Below are 14,649 nucleotides of genomic sequence, written 5' to 3'. Positions count from 1 at the left end.
CTGCTTCTCCATAGTGTGTGTTCTCCCTCACTGCAAGGAGCAAAAAACTCAACCTTACTCAACTACAGGTGTATTTTTGGTTTTGGGCTGAAGGGCATTGACCACTCCCCACCCCCCATCAAGATACAGCACAATTTACTTTCCTGTAAAATTCTTTCATGTCCCTTCCCAGTTAATCCACACACTATCACAGATGGGCATCTGTGTGATTTGGAAGTCTTTTGTGACATGTCTTCGTTTTTCCTAGGTATGATAGTTTCCGCATTGTTGCTATAACAAATTATTACAGACTTAGTAGCATAAAGCAATACAAACTTACTATCTTAACATTCTAATGGTCAGAAGTCCAAAATGGGTCAGCAGGGCTGTGTTTCCCTGGCAGTTTTGGGGAGACTGTGTTTTCTAAAAACCACCTGCATTCCGTGGCCTCTCTCCATCTCAAAGCCGGTGGGGTAGCATCTTCAAATTTCTCTCATCTCTGCTTCTGTCATCACATCTCTTTCTGTCTGACTCTCCTGCCCCCCTCTTTCCCTTATGATTACATTGGCCCACTGAGATTTTAGATAATATTCCCCATGTCGAAGTCCTTTACTTAATCACACCTGCAAAGTCCCTCTTCCCATGTATGATGATGTAGTCACAGGTTCTGGGGGTTGTGATGTGGACACATTGGAGGGCCATTATTCTGCCTATCACACTGACCAAATATCCCCAGGAGTGGGATTACTTGCTTATTAGGTAGGTACATGTTTAACTTTATTAGACATTGCCAAATAGTTCTCCAGACTGTATTATTTTATATTCTTGACAGCAATGTATGCGAGTTTGTTCATTACTCAATATCCTCACCATTTGGTCCTGTCATTCTTAAGTTTATACATTCTAATAGGGATGCAGTGGTATCTCACTGCAGTATTTAGTTTGCATTTCACTTATTACCAAGGATGTTGAGCACATTTTCTTATACTTAATGGCCATGTGTATATTTTTCTTTGTGAAGTGTCTGTTCACTTACTTTGCTCAAGTCTTTACAAGTCCTTTATCAGTAATATGTTTTATGAATATTTTTTCAGTCTCTAGATTATCTATTTCCTTTTCTTTTAAAAAAAATTTTATGTATCTATTTTTAGAGAGGGAAAGGGAGGGAGAAAGAGGGAGAAAACATCAATGTGTGGCTGCATCTCAAGCGTCCCCTACTATGTGCTACCTGGCCCACAACCCTGGCATGTGCCCCAACTAGGGGTCAAACCAGCAACCCTTTGGTTCACAGTCCAATGCTCAGTCCACTGAGCCACACTAGCCAGGGCTGATTATTCACTTTCTTAAAGGTATCTTGATGGGCAGAGTTTTACAATTTTGATGAAGTCTACTTCATTATATTTTTCTTGTATTACTGCTTTCTGGGTCCTGCTAAGAAATCTCCCTGGTCCAAAGAATATTCTTATAAAATTTCTTCTAAATGTTTTATGGTTTTAACTTTTACATTTAGGTTTATGATTATCTCAAGTTAATTTTTATATATAGTGTAAAGTAGGGGTCAAGGTTAATTATTTTTCCTATGAATAAGACTATCCAGTTGTTCCATTACTATTTGTTGAAATATTTCCCTTTTCCTATTGACTTGCTTTGGCACTATTGTCAAAAATCAGCAGATTGTGGGGATCTAAGATGGCGTTGGAGTAGGAAGGAGCAGATTCGGCTTTCCTCTGCTCAAGGGAGAAAATCCTGACCCATCTATGGAGTAGAAAGGCAAGCAACCAACATATTTCAGCATTTTTGAAAACAGAGGACCAAGGATTGTGGCAGAACCGAAAGAACAAAGAGCGGATCCTAAGGGGAGTGCTGCAACAAGGTAGGGTCCCAGGACAAGCATGTGGTTCCGGGGCTGCAGCCCCAGGCCCGGGGCCGCTGCTGGTTTACCATAGGGTCCTTGGGAGAGAGCCAGGTCAACTGCTCCCTCCCCAGCCGAGCAAGGTCTGAGCGGCTCTGAGAGGAATCCAGGTGCTGGCAAACACAAGGGGGCTGTGAGCACCTTTGGAGGCGGTGGACACCGGAGGGGCTGAGTTGCGCAGCGGACCCGGACTCCCACGGTCACCGGTCTGGCTGGAGCGTTTGGCAGTGGGAGAAGCCAGGCCACTGTGGGGAGGCGCGGGCCTGAACGGGAGGAATTTCTCAAGAGGAAGGAGTGAATAGACACAGACACTGTTTGGGGAATTCTCCTAAAGTGATCAGTGGCTCCAGCCTCTCTGCTACCCAGCTGTGAGCGCGCTGGCACGGGCGCACGGGCGCGCCTGCAAGGAGAGCAACCCCACACACCAGCCCACAGCAGTAACCCTGGGGAAAGACCTGATTCCCACACCCAGGGCCCAAAGCTGAGGAGCCAGTGAGAACTCCACTGGCCAAGGAAGAAAAGCCAAACAAATCATCCTTCAGCCTGCCTCAACGAGCAAGAGCAGAAAAACTGGTTTGGCCACTTTGAAATCAAGAGACTTTTTAATTTGATTCTATTTTTTTAACAATTTTTAATTTTTTAAGTTTTATTGTTTTTATTCTCTTTTGATTTCTTTTTCCTCTCTTACCTGATCTCTTGTTTTATTCCTTCCTCCTTCCTATCCTCCAATTTTATCTCTTCTTCCTTCCTTCGTCTGCCTTTTTTATTTTTTACTTTTTTAAATTTTTTCCTAAATACCTACAAGTGAGACAAAATCCTGGATCTGTGAAAAGACCAAAGTTGAACCCAAAGAAGGGGCATCACAACAGCTGGGACAGTGAGATAAATGTCACTCTGCTATTACAGAGAACCTGCAAGTTATTGCATATTTGTATTATTATTATTTTTCCAGTGTTCCTACATCTTTTTTTAATAGTATTTTTATATCCCTCTTCTTTTTGTATAGCCTGCTTTGCTAGGCTGGATATATTGTATGACCTGACAGCTTTCCCCTGATATCTCTTTCTATACTGTATTACTAATCTACTGTCCTTTAACTCACCTGTGTCCCATCAGCACACTACTCGATGTTCTGTACTCCCTATTCCGGTTACCCAGATCTCATAGACTCTGTCATATGAATGTTGCCATAATATTATTGTAAATAACTGCTGTTCCATGCAATTGTAATTACTTCACAAGCCGCCCCCCCCCCCCCCCCCCAGATCTTAGCCCATTTCAAAGTTTCCTGAACTCTATTACTGTGGTGGTTAACTCTATTCTCTCACACACTACACCTATTTACTATCCTTTACTCTCACCTTACCCCAGAATCTGACCTCCCACAACCTCCCTGCTTTATAGATCCAGCTCACAATCCTTCCTCCCCCAACAAGAGTCTTATCTTCTTTCCATCCTTTCTAAAAATCAGCTAGCTGGGTGGAAGACCACGGTTAACACTATACACAGTGAAAGGATCTCCTACATCTTCCCTACTTGCTACTACTGTAAATACCATAGAATTCTCTGTTGCTGTCTTAAACCATTTTGCCTTCCCCCTCCAACTGATGACAAAAAAGAATAGGTGGAGGAGGTGAACACCAGGATACCCACTGGAAGAGGAAACCCAACAACAAAGGAACTACTAACAGATAACAACAGAAGAAGGTGAAGGAGGGAGTAGTAACCACACAAACCTCAATCCAGGACTTATCTGGAAATACAACTAAACAGTAGAGACAGTACCCAATACAAACAACTGAACAAGATTTCTTTAAACCTTGTACACACAGAAGAACCAGCTTCAACACAACCTGCCCTCACCAGCACAACAAAATACAGAAGGTGGTGGACAGAGTGACCCTCATTTAACCAGCTGGTGGGAAGTAACCACCAAAGAAGGACTCAACAACAACCAAAACCCAAAGGCAAACACAAAGCCAACTTAAATGACAGCCCAAGACCAGTGAGCTTGGGAGATCAAGGAAATAGCACCACTGAAACTCACTGCTATTCTACTAAAGAAGTTCACAACATAAACCCAGGGAGCCAGAACAGATCAATATAAGAAGCTGAGGCGAACAAGAAGAGTCTCGCAAACAATGGGAAGACAAAGAAATAATCCCCAAATGAAAGGAAAGGAGGAAGCCTCAGGAAGAATGCTAAATGAAATACAGGCAATTCAACTATCAGATATTGAGTTCAAAGCAGTGATTGTCAGGAAGCTCAATGAGCTCACAGTGAGCTACAAGAAACCACAAGGAAGCTACAATGAACTCAATGAAAACTACATCAGCATAAAAAAGGAAATAGAAACTCTCAACAAGGGCCAAGAGGAAATGAAGAATACAATTTCTAAACTGAAGAACACAGTAGAAGGAATGAAAAGCAGGATTGATGAAGCAGATCGGATCAGCGAGCTAGAGGACAAAGTAGAAAACACCCAGAAAGAGCAAGAAAAGGAAAAGAGGCTCAGAAAAAATGAAGAGGGTTTAAGAGAAATGCAAGACAATATGAAACGTAGTAATATCCGTATAATAAGGATACCAGAAGGAGAAGAAGAACAGGGATAGAAAACCTATTTGAAAAAGTAATGATGGAAAACTTCCCTAATTTGATGAGAGAAAAAGTCACACAAATCCAGGAAACACAGAGAGTCCCAATCAAGAGGAACCCAAAGAGGCCCACCTCAAGACACATCATAATTAAAATGGCAAAATTTCAAGACAAAGAGAGAATCTTAAAGCCGGCAAGGGAGAAACAGGAAGTAAGATACAAGGGAGCTCCAATAAGGCTAACAGCTGACTTCTCAATGGAAACACTCCAAGCCAGAAGAGAATGGCAAGAAATAATCCAAGTAATGAGAACCAGAGGCCTGCAACCATGACCACTTTACCCAGCAAGGCTCTCAATCAAGATAGAAGGCCAAATAAGAAGCTTCTCAGACAAAAGAAGTCTAAAAGAATACACCTCCACTAAACCAGCTCTGCAAGAGATGCTAAAAGGACTGCTTTAAGGAAAGAAAGGAAAAGAGAGAGTGAGAGAGGATCACACGTACATAAAAGGCAATGAATAAGTACCTATCAATAATAACCTTAAACGTAAATGGATTAAATGCTCCCTCCAGTCAAAAGACATAGAATAGCTGATTGGATAAGAAAACATGACCCACACATATGCTGTCTACAAGAGACCCACCTCAGGATAAAAGATCTGCACAGGTTGAAAGTGAAGGGCTGGAAACAAATTTTCCAAGCAAATGGACAGGAAATAAAAAGCCAGGATAGCAATACTCATATCTGACAAAATAGACTTCCAAAGGAGGACAATAAAGAGAGGCCCAGAAGGTCATTTCATAATACTCAAGGGAAGAATTCACCAAGAAGACATAAATATTGTAAATATATATGCACCCAACATAGGAGCACCCAAATACATAAAGAAAATCTTAGAGGACTTCAAGAAAGATATGGACAGCAACACAATTATTGTGGGGGATTTTAACTCCCCACTATCAAAAATGGACAGATCTTCCAAACAAAATATCAACAAAGATATTGTGGCATTGAACAATACCCTAGACGAACTGGGCTTTACTGATATTTACAGAACCCTCCATCCCAAAGAAGCTAAATACACATTTTTTTCAAATGTACATGGAACATTTCCAAAGATTGACCACATGATAGGACACAAAACAAGCCTCAAAAATTTCAAAAAAAATTGAAATCATACCAAGCAATTTCTCGGATCACAAGGGACTGAAACTAGAAACCAACCCCAAGGAAAAAAACCCAAAACACTCAAATTCATGGAGATTAAACAGCATGCTATTAAACAATGAATGGGTCAAGAATGATATTAGGGAAGAAATCAAACGGTTTTTGGAAACAAATGAAAACGAACTCACAACAACCCAAAACTTATGGGACACAGCCAAGGCAGTCCTGAGAGGGAAGTTCATAGCGATACAGGCCCACCTAAAAAAGTTAGAAACATTTCAAACAAACAACCTATCCCTACATCTACAAGAACTCGAGGAACAACAACAAAGACAGCCCAGAGCAAGCAGAAGGAAGGAAATAACCAAGATCAGAGCAGAATTAAATAACATATAAACTAAAAGCACAATTCTAAAGATCAATGAATCCAAGAGCTGGTTCTTTGAAAAGATAAACAAAATCGACAAGCCTTTAAGCAGACTCATCAAGAAAAAAAGAGAGAAAACCCAAATAAACACAATCAGAAATGAAAGAGGAGAGATTACAACAGATACCACAGAAATACAAAGGATTGTAACAAATTACTACAAAGAACTGTATGCCAAGAAATTTGAAAACCTAGATGAAATGGACAAATTTCTAGAAAAATATAATCTTCCAAAACTCAATAAAATGGAAGTAGAAAGCCTGAACAAACCAATAACAGCAAAAGAAATTGAAGCAGTAATCACAAAACTCCCAACACACAAAAGCCCTGGACCAGATGGTTTCATAGGAGAATTCTACAAAGCATTTAAGGAAGAACTAACACCTATCCTTCACAGACTATTTCAAAAAATCCAAAAAGATGGAAGACTCCCAAACTCTTTTTATGAGGCCAACATCATCTTAATTCCAAAACCAGATAAAGACACAACAAAGAAAGAAAACTACAGGCCAATATCGCTGATGAACATTGACGCTAAAATCCTCAACAAGATACTGGCAAACCGCATCCAACAGTACATTAAGAAGATCATACACCATGACCAAGTGGGATTCATTCCAGGTATGCAAGGATGGTACAATATTCACAAATCAGTAAATGTAATACATCACATAAACAAAAGCAAAGACAAAAACCACATGATCATATCAATAGATGCAGAAAAAGCATTTGATAAGGTACAGCACCCATTTATGATAAAAACACTCAGTAAAGTGGGAATAGAGGGAGCATTCCTCAACATAATAAAGGCCATATATGAGAAACCTACAGCCAACATTATACTCAATGGGCAAAAATTAAAATCTTATCCACTAAGAACAGGAACAAGACAAGGATGTCCACTTTCACCACTTCTATTCAATATAGTACTGGAAGTTCTAGCCACAGCAATCAGACAAGAAAAAGAAATAAAAGGAATCCAAATCGGAAAGGAGGAAACAAAACTGTCACTGTTTGCAGATGACATGATAGTGTACATAGAAAATCCTATAGACTCCACAAAAAAACTGCTTGACCTAATAAATGAATTTGGCAAAACAGCGGGATACAAAGTCAATATCCAGAAATCAAAGGCATTTCTGTACACCAACAATGAAACAGCAGAAGCAGAGATCAAGGAAAAAATTCCATTTGAAATAGCAAAAAGAAAAATAAAATATCTAGGAATAAACCTAACCAAAGAGGTAAAAGACCTGTATTCAGAAAACTATATAACACTCAGGAAAGAAATCAAGGAAGACACAAACAAATGGAAACATATACCATGTTCATGGATTGGAAGAATTAATATCATCAGAATGTCCATACTACCCAAAGCAATTTACACATTCAATGCAATTCCCATTAAAGTACCAATGGCATATTTTACAGACATAGAACAAACACTTCAACAATTTATATGGAACCATAAACGACCCCGAATAGCTGCTGCAATTTTGAGAAAGAAGAGTAAAGTAGGAGGGATCACAATACCTGACACTAAACTATACTACAAGGCCACTGTAATCAAAACTGCCTGATACTGGCATAAAAACAGGCACATGGACCAATGGAACAGAACAGAGAGCCCAGAAATAAACCCAAACCTCTACGGTCAATTAATATTTGACAAAGGAAGCAGCAACATAAAATGGAGTAAAAATAGCCTCTTCAACAAATGGTGTTGGGAGAACTGGACAGCTACGTGCAAAAAAATGAAACTCGAGCACCAACTTACACCTTATACGAAAATAGATTCAAGGTGGATAAAAGACTTAAATATAAAACGTGACACCATTAAAGTCCTAGAAGAGAACGTAGGTAGGAAAATCTCAGATATTTCACGCAGAAACTTTTTTACTGACTTGTCTCCTAGAGCAAGGGACATAAAGGAAAGAATAAACAAATGGGACCTCATCAAAATTAAAAGCTTTTGCACAGCTAAAGAAAACAGTATCAAAATAAAAAGAGAACCAACTGTATGGGAAAACATATTTGCCAATGATACCTCAGACAAGGGTTTAATCTCCAAAATATAAAGAACTTACAAGACTGCACTCTAAGAAGACAAGGAATCCAATTAAAAAGTGGGCAAAGGACTTGAACAGACACTTCTCAAAGGAGGACATACACAAAATCCAAAGACACATGAAACGATGCTCAATATCGCTAGCCATCAGAGAGATGCAGATTAAAACCACAATGAGATACCACTTCACACCAGTCAGAATGGCCATCATAAACAAAGCAACAAACAACAAGTGTTGGAGAGGCTGTGGAGAAAGGGGGTCCCTAGTGCACTGTTGGTGGGACTGCAGACTGCAGCCACTATGGAAAGCAGTATGGAACTTCCTCAGAAAACTAAAAATGGATCTGCCTTTTGACCCGGCAATTCCACTGTTGGGACTATATCCTAAGAACACTGAAACACCAATACAAAAGAACATTTGCACCCCGATGTTCATAGCAGCACAATTTACAATAGCTAGGTGCTGGAAGCAACCTAGATGCCCATCAGTAAATGAATGGATCAAAAAACTATGGTACATTTACACAATGGAATTCTATGCAGCAGAAAGAAAGAAAGAAAGAAAGAAGGAGCTCATACCCTTTGCAACAGCATGGATGGAGCTGGAAAGCATTATGCTAAGTGAAACAAGCCAGGCAGTGAAAGACAAATACCACATGATATCACCTTTAACAGGAATCTAAACAACAAAACAAAAAAACTAGCAAAATATAACCAAAGACACTGAAATAGGGGATAGTCTGACAGTGACCAGAGGGGAGAGAAGAGGGAATTTCAGGGGGGAAGGGGTAGGGTTTACAGGAACAAATTTGGAGGACACATGGACAAAAACTAGGGGTGGGGGGTAATGGGGGGGAAGGGCAGAGGGTTGGGTGGGTGAGCTGGAATGGGAGTAGGGGGGAGAAAACTGTACTTGAACAATGATTAAAATAAAATTTTAAAAAAATCAGCAGATTGTGACAAACATGGGTTGATTACTGGACTTCATGTCTATCCTAAGATCAAAATCACAGTCTTGACTACTGTAGCTTTAGAGTGTTAAAGTCATGTAAGTGCTCGAGCTTTTTTCTTTTTCAAAATTGTTTTGACTATTGTTTTTCAAGATTTTTTTCGGTCTTTTATATTTCTATGTAAATTTTAAGATTGGGTTGTCAATTTCTAAGGGGAAAAAAACCCATGATTTTGGTTGAGATAGCTTTGAGTATAGATTAGTTTGGGGGTAACTGACTTCTTAACACTGCCCAGTCTTTCAACCCGTTAACCTGACATAGCTCTCCATTTATTTTAGATTTTCTTCAATATCTCTCAACAGTGCTTTATAACTTTTAGTGCAAAGTCTTTTGTTAACTTTATTACTAAACATTCTTATGTTATTTTAAATGGAATTAATTTTAATTTTGTTTTCTCGCTGTTCTTTGCTGGGTATTAAAAATGATTTTTATACCTTTCCATTAAATTGTAATGAACAGACAATAAAATGCACAGATCTTATACAGTAAATTTTGATAATTACATACTTCTGTAACTACTGCCCCAAACAAGAGGAGGAAAACATTTTTTCCTTCCCGTAGTATTTTCTCCTGCCCTTTTCCAGCCAATTCCTTCCTCAACCCTCCTACAACCAGTATCAGATTTCTACCACCAAAGATCAATTTGATCTGTATTTAGACATTGTATAAATGGATTTATTTAATATTTGATTTTTTTAAAGATTTTTATTTATTTTAGACAGAGGAGAAGGGAGAAAGAGAGGGAGAGAAATATTAATGTGTGGTTATGTCTCATGCGCCCCCTACTGGGGACCTGACCTAGCCTGCAACCCAGGCATGCGCCCTGACTGGGAATCGAACCAGCAGCTCCTTTGTTTGCAGGCTGGTACTCAATCCACTGAGCCACACCAGCAAGGGCTAATACTTGATTTTTTTTTTTTAAAGATTTTATTTATTTATTTTTAGAAAGAGGGGAAGGGAGGGAGGAAGAGAAGGAGAGAGACATAATCAGTTGCCTTTCATGCACCCCCAACTGGGGACCTGGCCTGCAACCCAAGCAGGTGTACTGACCGGGAATCCAACCTGGCAACCTTTCTGTTTTTAGGATGGTGCCCAGCCCACTGAGCCACACCAGCCAGGGCTTCTATTTATTTTTTATGACTAACTTGTTCCACTTTTGTATGTATTGTTGCATGTACCAGTACTTTGTTTTATTTTATTGTTGAATAGTACTCCATTTTATTCCATTTATTCCCTAAATAAAACACAGCTTACCCATTTTCCTATTGACATTTGGGCTTCTTCAAGTTTGGGAGTATTATGAATAAGGGTGCCATAAATATTCTTGTGCAAGTGGTTTTGTGGCACTGGCTGTTATGGCTCAGTGGATTGGGTGCCAGTCTGCAAATCAATAAATAGGTTGCTGGTTCAATTTTCAGTCAGGACATATTGGATTGATGGCCAGGTCCCCATTTGGAGGCGAGCAAGAGGCAACCAATCAACGTTTCTCTTGCACATTGGTGTTTCATTTCCCTCTCTCCCTTCCTGTCTGTAAGTAAGTAAGTAAGTAAGTAAATAAATAAATAAATTCTTAAAAATATTTATTCTTTTAGAGAGTGGAAGAGAGAGAGAGGAAGAGAAACATCAATGAGAGAGAAACATTGATTGGTTGCCTCTCACATGTGCCCCACTGGGGACTGAACCCGCAACCTAGGTATGTGTCCTGACTGGGAATTGAACCTGCAACCTTTTGTTGTATATGGGACAACGCTCCAACCAACTGAGCTACCTGGCCAGGGCCCATTATACTTTCTTATAGACGCTAAGTCTTGATCTTACATTTTGGTCTATGATCCTCTCAGATTAATTTTTGTATATGGAGTGATACAAAGGTCATGGTTCATTTTAAACTAACATCTATTATAAAAATATAGCCTCTTACTGTAAAATTCAATAAAGACTTTTACAGAGAACACTCATATGCTCACCACCTAGATTTTAACATTAACATTTTACTATACTACTTATCACTTATCTATTTACCTTCCATCCATCTCTTCATCCATATATCCATCCACCAATATATCTTATCTTTAAAATACATGTTCAAATAAATTGCAGACAATAGTTCTTTACCCCCATGAATATCATCAATTTATAGATCAGTAGTATTATTTACATTACATGAAATACACAAATCTTTTTTATCTTTATTGTATTTTTCCATTTCCATTTAGTCCTCTTATACCCCCCTCCTCCCAGCGATCTTGAAATACACAAATCTTAAGTGTAATTTTACTGTGTTGTGATAATATGACCTGTGTAACCCAAACCTCTATTAAAATACAGAATATTGCAATCATTTCAGAAATTTCCCTCATTCTTGCCAGCTAGTCACCATCTTCTATATTCATGAAGCAACCATTTTCTGCTCCCCTACCATCCCCTAAATGGACTAGTTTTGCATGTTCCAGGACTTCATATGAAGGAGTTATACAGCATGACTCTTTTGTTTAAGGCTTTTTCACTCAAACATAATGTTTTTGAGATTCATTCATGTTGATACATGTGTATCAGTAGTGTGTTCTTTCGGGCTAATTCTATTGTGAGCTATACCAGTTTGTCCATCCTTGGATTGAGGGTCACCTGGGATGCTGTCAAATGTTAGCTATGTTAGCTTTATGAACATTCTCGTGCAAGCTTTTTGTGGACATATATTTTCAATCCCCTTGGGTAAATACCTAGCAATGGAAGTATTAGGTCATAGGGTGGGTATATTTTTAACTCTTTTGATAAACTGTCAAGCAGTTTTCAAAAGTAGTTGCATCATTTTATATTTCTGCCAACAATGTATGAGTTACAGTTGCTCTACATTCTCCCAATATCTGATGTTGCAGGTCTTTTAACATTTTATTTTGAAATTTAGCCATCCTAGTGTATTTCATGTGGTTTTAATTTTCATTTCCCTGATGACTAACAATGTTGAACACCTTTAATTTTTATTTTTATTTTATTTTCTGGAGAGAGGGGAAGGGAGGGAGAGAGGGAGAAAAACATTGATTGGTTGTTTTTCGTATGCACCCTGACTGGGGACTGAACCTGTAGCCTAGGCATGTGCCCTGACCAGGAATCAAACCAGCGCCCTTTCCATTTGTGGGAAGATGCCAACCAACTGAGCTACACCAGCCAGGTGTATTGAACACTTTTTAAGGTGCTTATTGGTCATTTTGGTCATTCTTACATCTTTTTCTGTGAAGTGTCTGTTAAATAGTTTGACCATGTAAAAAATTTTTTGAATGAGGATTTGTTTTTATTTTTTTTAATATTTTATTTATTTTCAGAGAAAAGGTAAAGGAGGGAGAAAGAATGGGAGAGAAACACTGATGTGTGAGAAAAACATCAATCAGTTGCCTCTTGCACAACCCCAACTGGGGACCTGGCCTGCAACCCAGGCATGTGCCCTGACAGGGAATCCAACCAGTGACCTTTTGGCTTGCAGGCTGGTGCTCAGTCTACAAAACCACCGAGCCAGCTAGGGCTGCCCAATTTTTTAAAAATAATTTTTTTAATGTGTCCACTATACTTTCACAAACCTGGAAAAACACTGAACACTCAAAAAATTAATCTTTTAATATTGAGATATTTGTAGAGTTGCATGTAATTGTAAGAAATAATACAGAGAGAGACTGTGTACCTTTTATTCTGTTTCTCAGTGGTAACACCTTGCAAAACTATATCTTGAAGATAAAAATCTTACAAAACAATGTCACAACCAGGATATTGATACTGACACAGTCAAGAAACAGAATATTTTCATCACTGCAAATATCCTTCGTGTTGCCCTTTCATAGTCACACCTACTTCTGTCCCACCCCCTTAGCCTCCCAAACTGGCAACCACTAGTCTGTACTCTATTTCTAGTTTTATTTCACAAATTATAATAAATGGAATCATACGGTATGCACTCTTTTGGGATTAGCTTTTTTCACATAGCATAATTCTCAGAAGATCCATTTAGACTGTTCATGTTTCAGTAGTTTGTCCCTTCCTATTGCTGACTAATATTCCATGGAATAGATGCACCACAATTTGCTGAACCATTCATTCGCTGATGGATGTCTGGACTGGTGCCAGTTTTTGGCTATCACAAATAGAGCTGCTATAAACATTTAGGTACCGGCTTTTGAATAAACAAATCTTTATTTCTCTGGAATAAATGTCCAGGAGTACAATTGCTGAGTTGTACAGTTGTTTAGTTTTTTTAAGAAACTGACAATCTTTTCCAGAGTGACTGTACCATATTATATTTCCATATGCATCGTATGAGTGCTCCAATTTCTCTGTATCTTTGCCAGCATTTAATGTTAGTCCCTATTGTTCATTTTAGCCATTCTTATAGGTATGTAGAGATCACATTGTGGTTTTAACTTGAATTTCCCTAATGGCTTCTGCTGTCGAACATCTTTTTATATGCTTACTTGCCATCTGTATATCCTCTTTGGTGAAAGGTCCGTTCATGTCTTTGTCTATTTTCTAATTGGACTTTGTTTTGTTTTGTTTTTTGACCGTTGTGTTTTGAGAATTCTTTATTCTAGATACTAGTTCTCTGTCATATATGTGATTTGCAAATATCTTCTTCCAGCCTGTAGCTCGTCTTTTCATCTCCTAATAGGGTCTTTCACAGAGAAAAGTACTGAAATTTTGATGAAATTGATGTCAATTTTTTTCTTTGTTTTTGTTCAACCTAAGTCTGTCTAGTGCTAAATATGAAGACTTTCCCATGCTTTTGTCTCAACGTTTTATAGTTTTATGTCTTACATTTAATCCATGATCTACTTTGAGTTGGTTTTTGTATGACACTTAGTTTGAGGTTACTTTTTTTGCTTACGGATGTCCAACTTTTCAAGCATCATTTGTTGAAAAGACTATCTTTTTGCCCAGTTTAAAATTAGGTAATTTATCTTTTTATTATTGAGTTGTAAGTTCCTTATATATCCTGGATACTAGTCCTTTGTCAGATATATGTTTTATTAATATTTTCTTCCCATTATGGCCTGTCCATTATTGTTTTAGTGGCATCTTTTGATTAGCAGTTTTTAGTTTTGATAAAGTCAAATGTATTGATTTCCTTTTATGGTTATTGCTTTTGTAACATAGCTACCTTTTAAATCAGAAAGGTATACTACATTTTCCAAAAAAGTCTTTAGGGTCTTAGTTTTATGTTAATATCTATGATCCATCTTGAGTTCATCTTTGCATATGGCATGAGGAAGGAGTCATGATTCATTGTTCCCAGATGGATATCCATTTATTCCAGCACCTTCTGTTAAAAAGTCTTTTTCCACTGGATTGCTTTGGTGCCTTTGTTGAAAGTCACATAATCATGTAAGTGTGGGTCTATTTCTGGGTTCTTTATTCTCTTCCATTGATCTACTAGTCTGTCTGTACATCATTATTCCACTGTCCTGGTTACTGTCATGTTATATGAATTTTTAACTTATTGATTTTAGAGA

This window comes from Phyllostomus discolor, chromosome 4 (assembly GCF_004126475.2).
Source record: "Phyllostomus discolor isolate MPI-MPIP mPhyDis1 chromosome 4, mPhyDis1.pri.v3, whole genome shotgun sequence".
NCBI classification, from domain to species: Eukaryota; Metazoa; Chordata; class Mammalia; order Chiroptera; family Phyllostomidae; genus Phyllostomus; species Phyllostomus discolor.
This window is presented reverse-complemented; position numbering follows the sequence as displayed.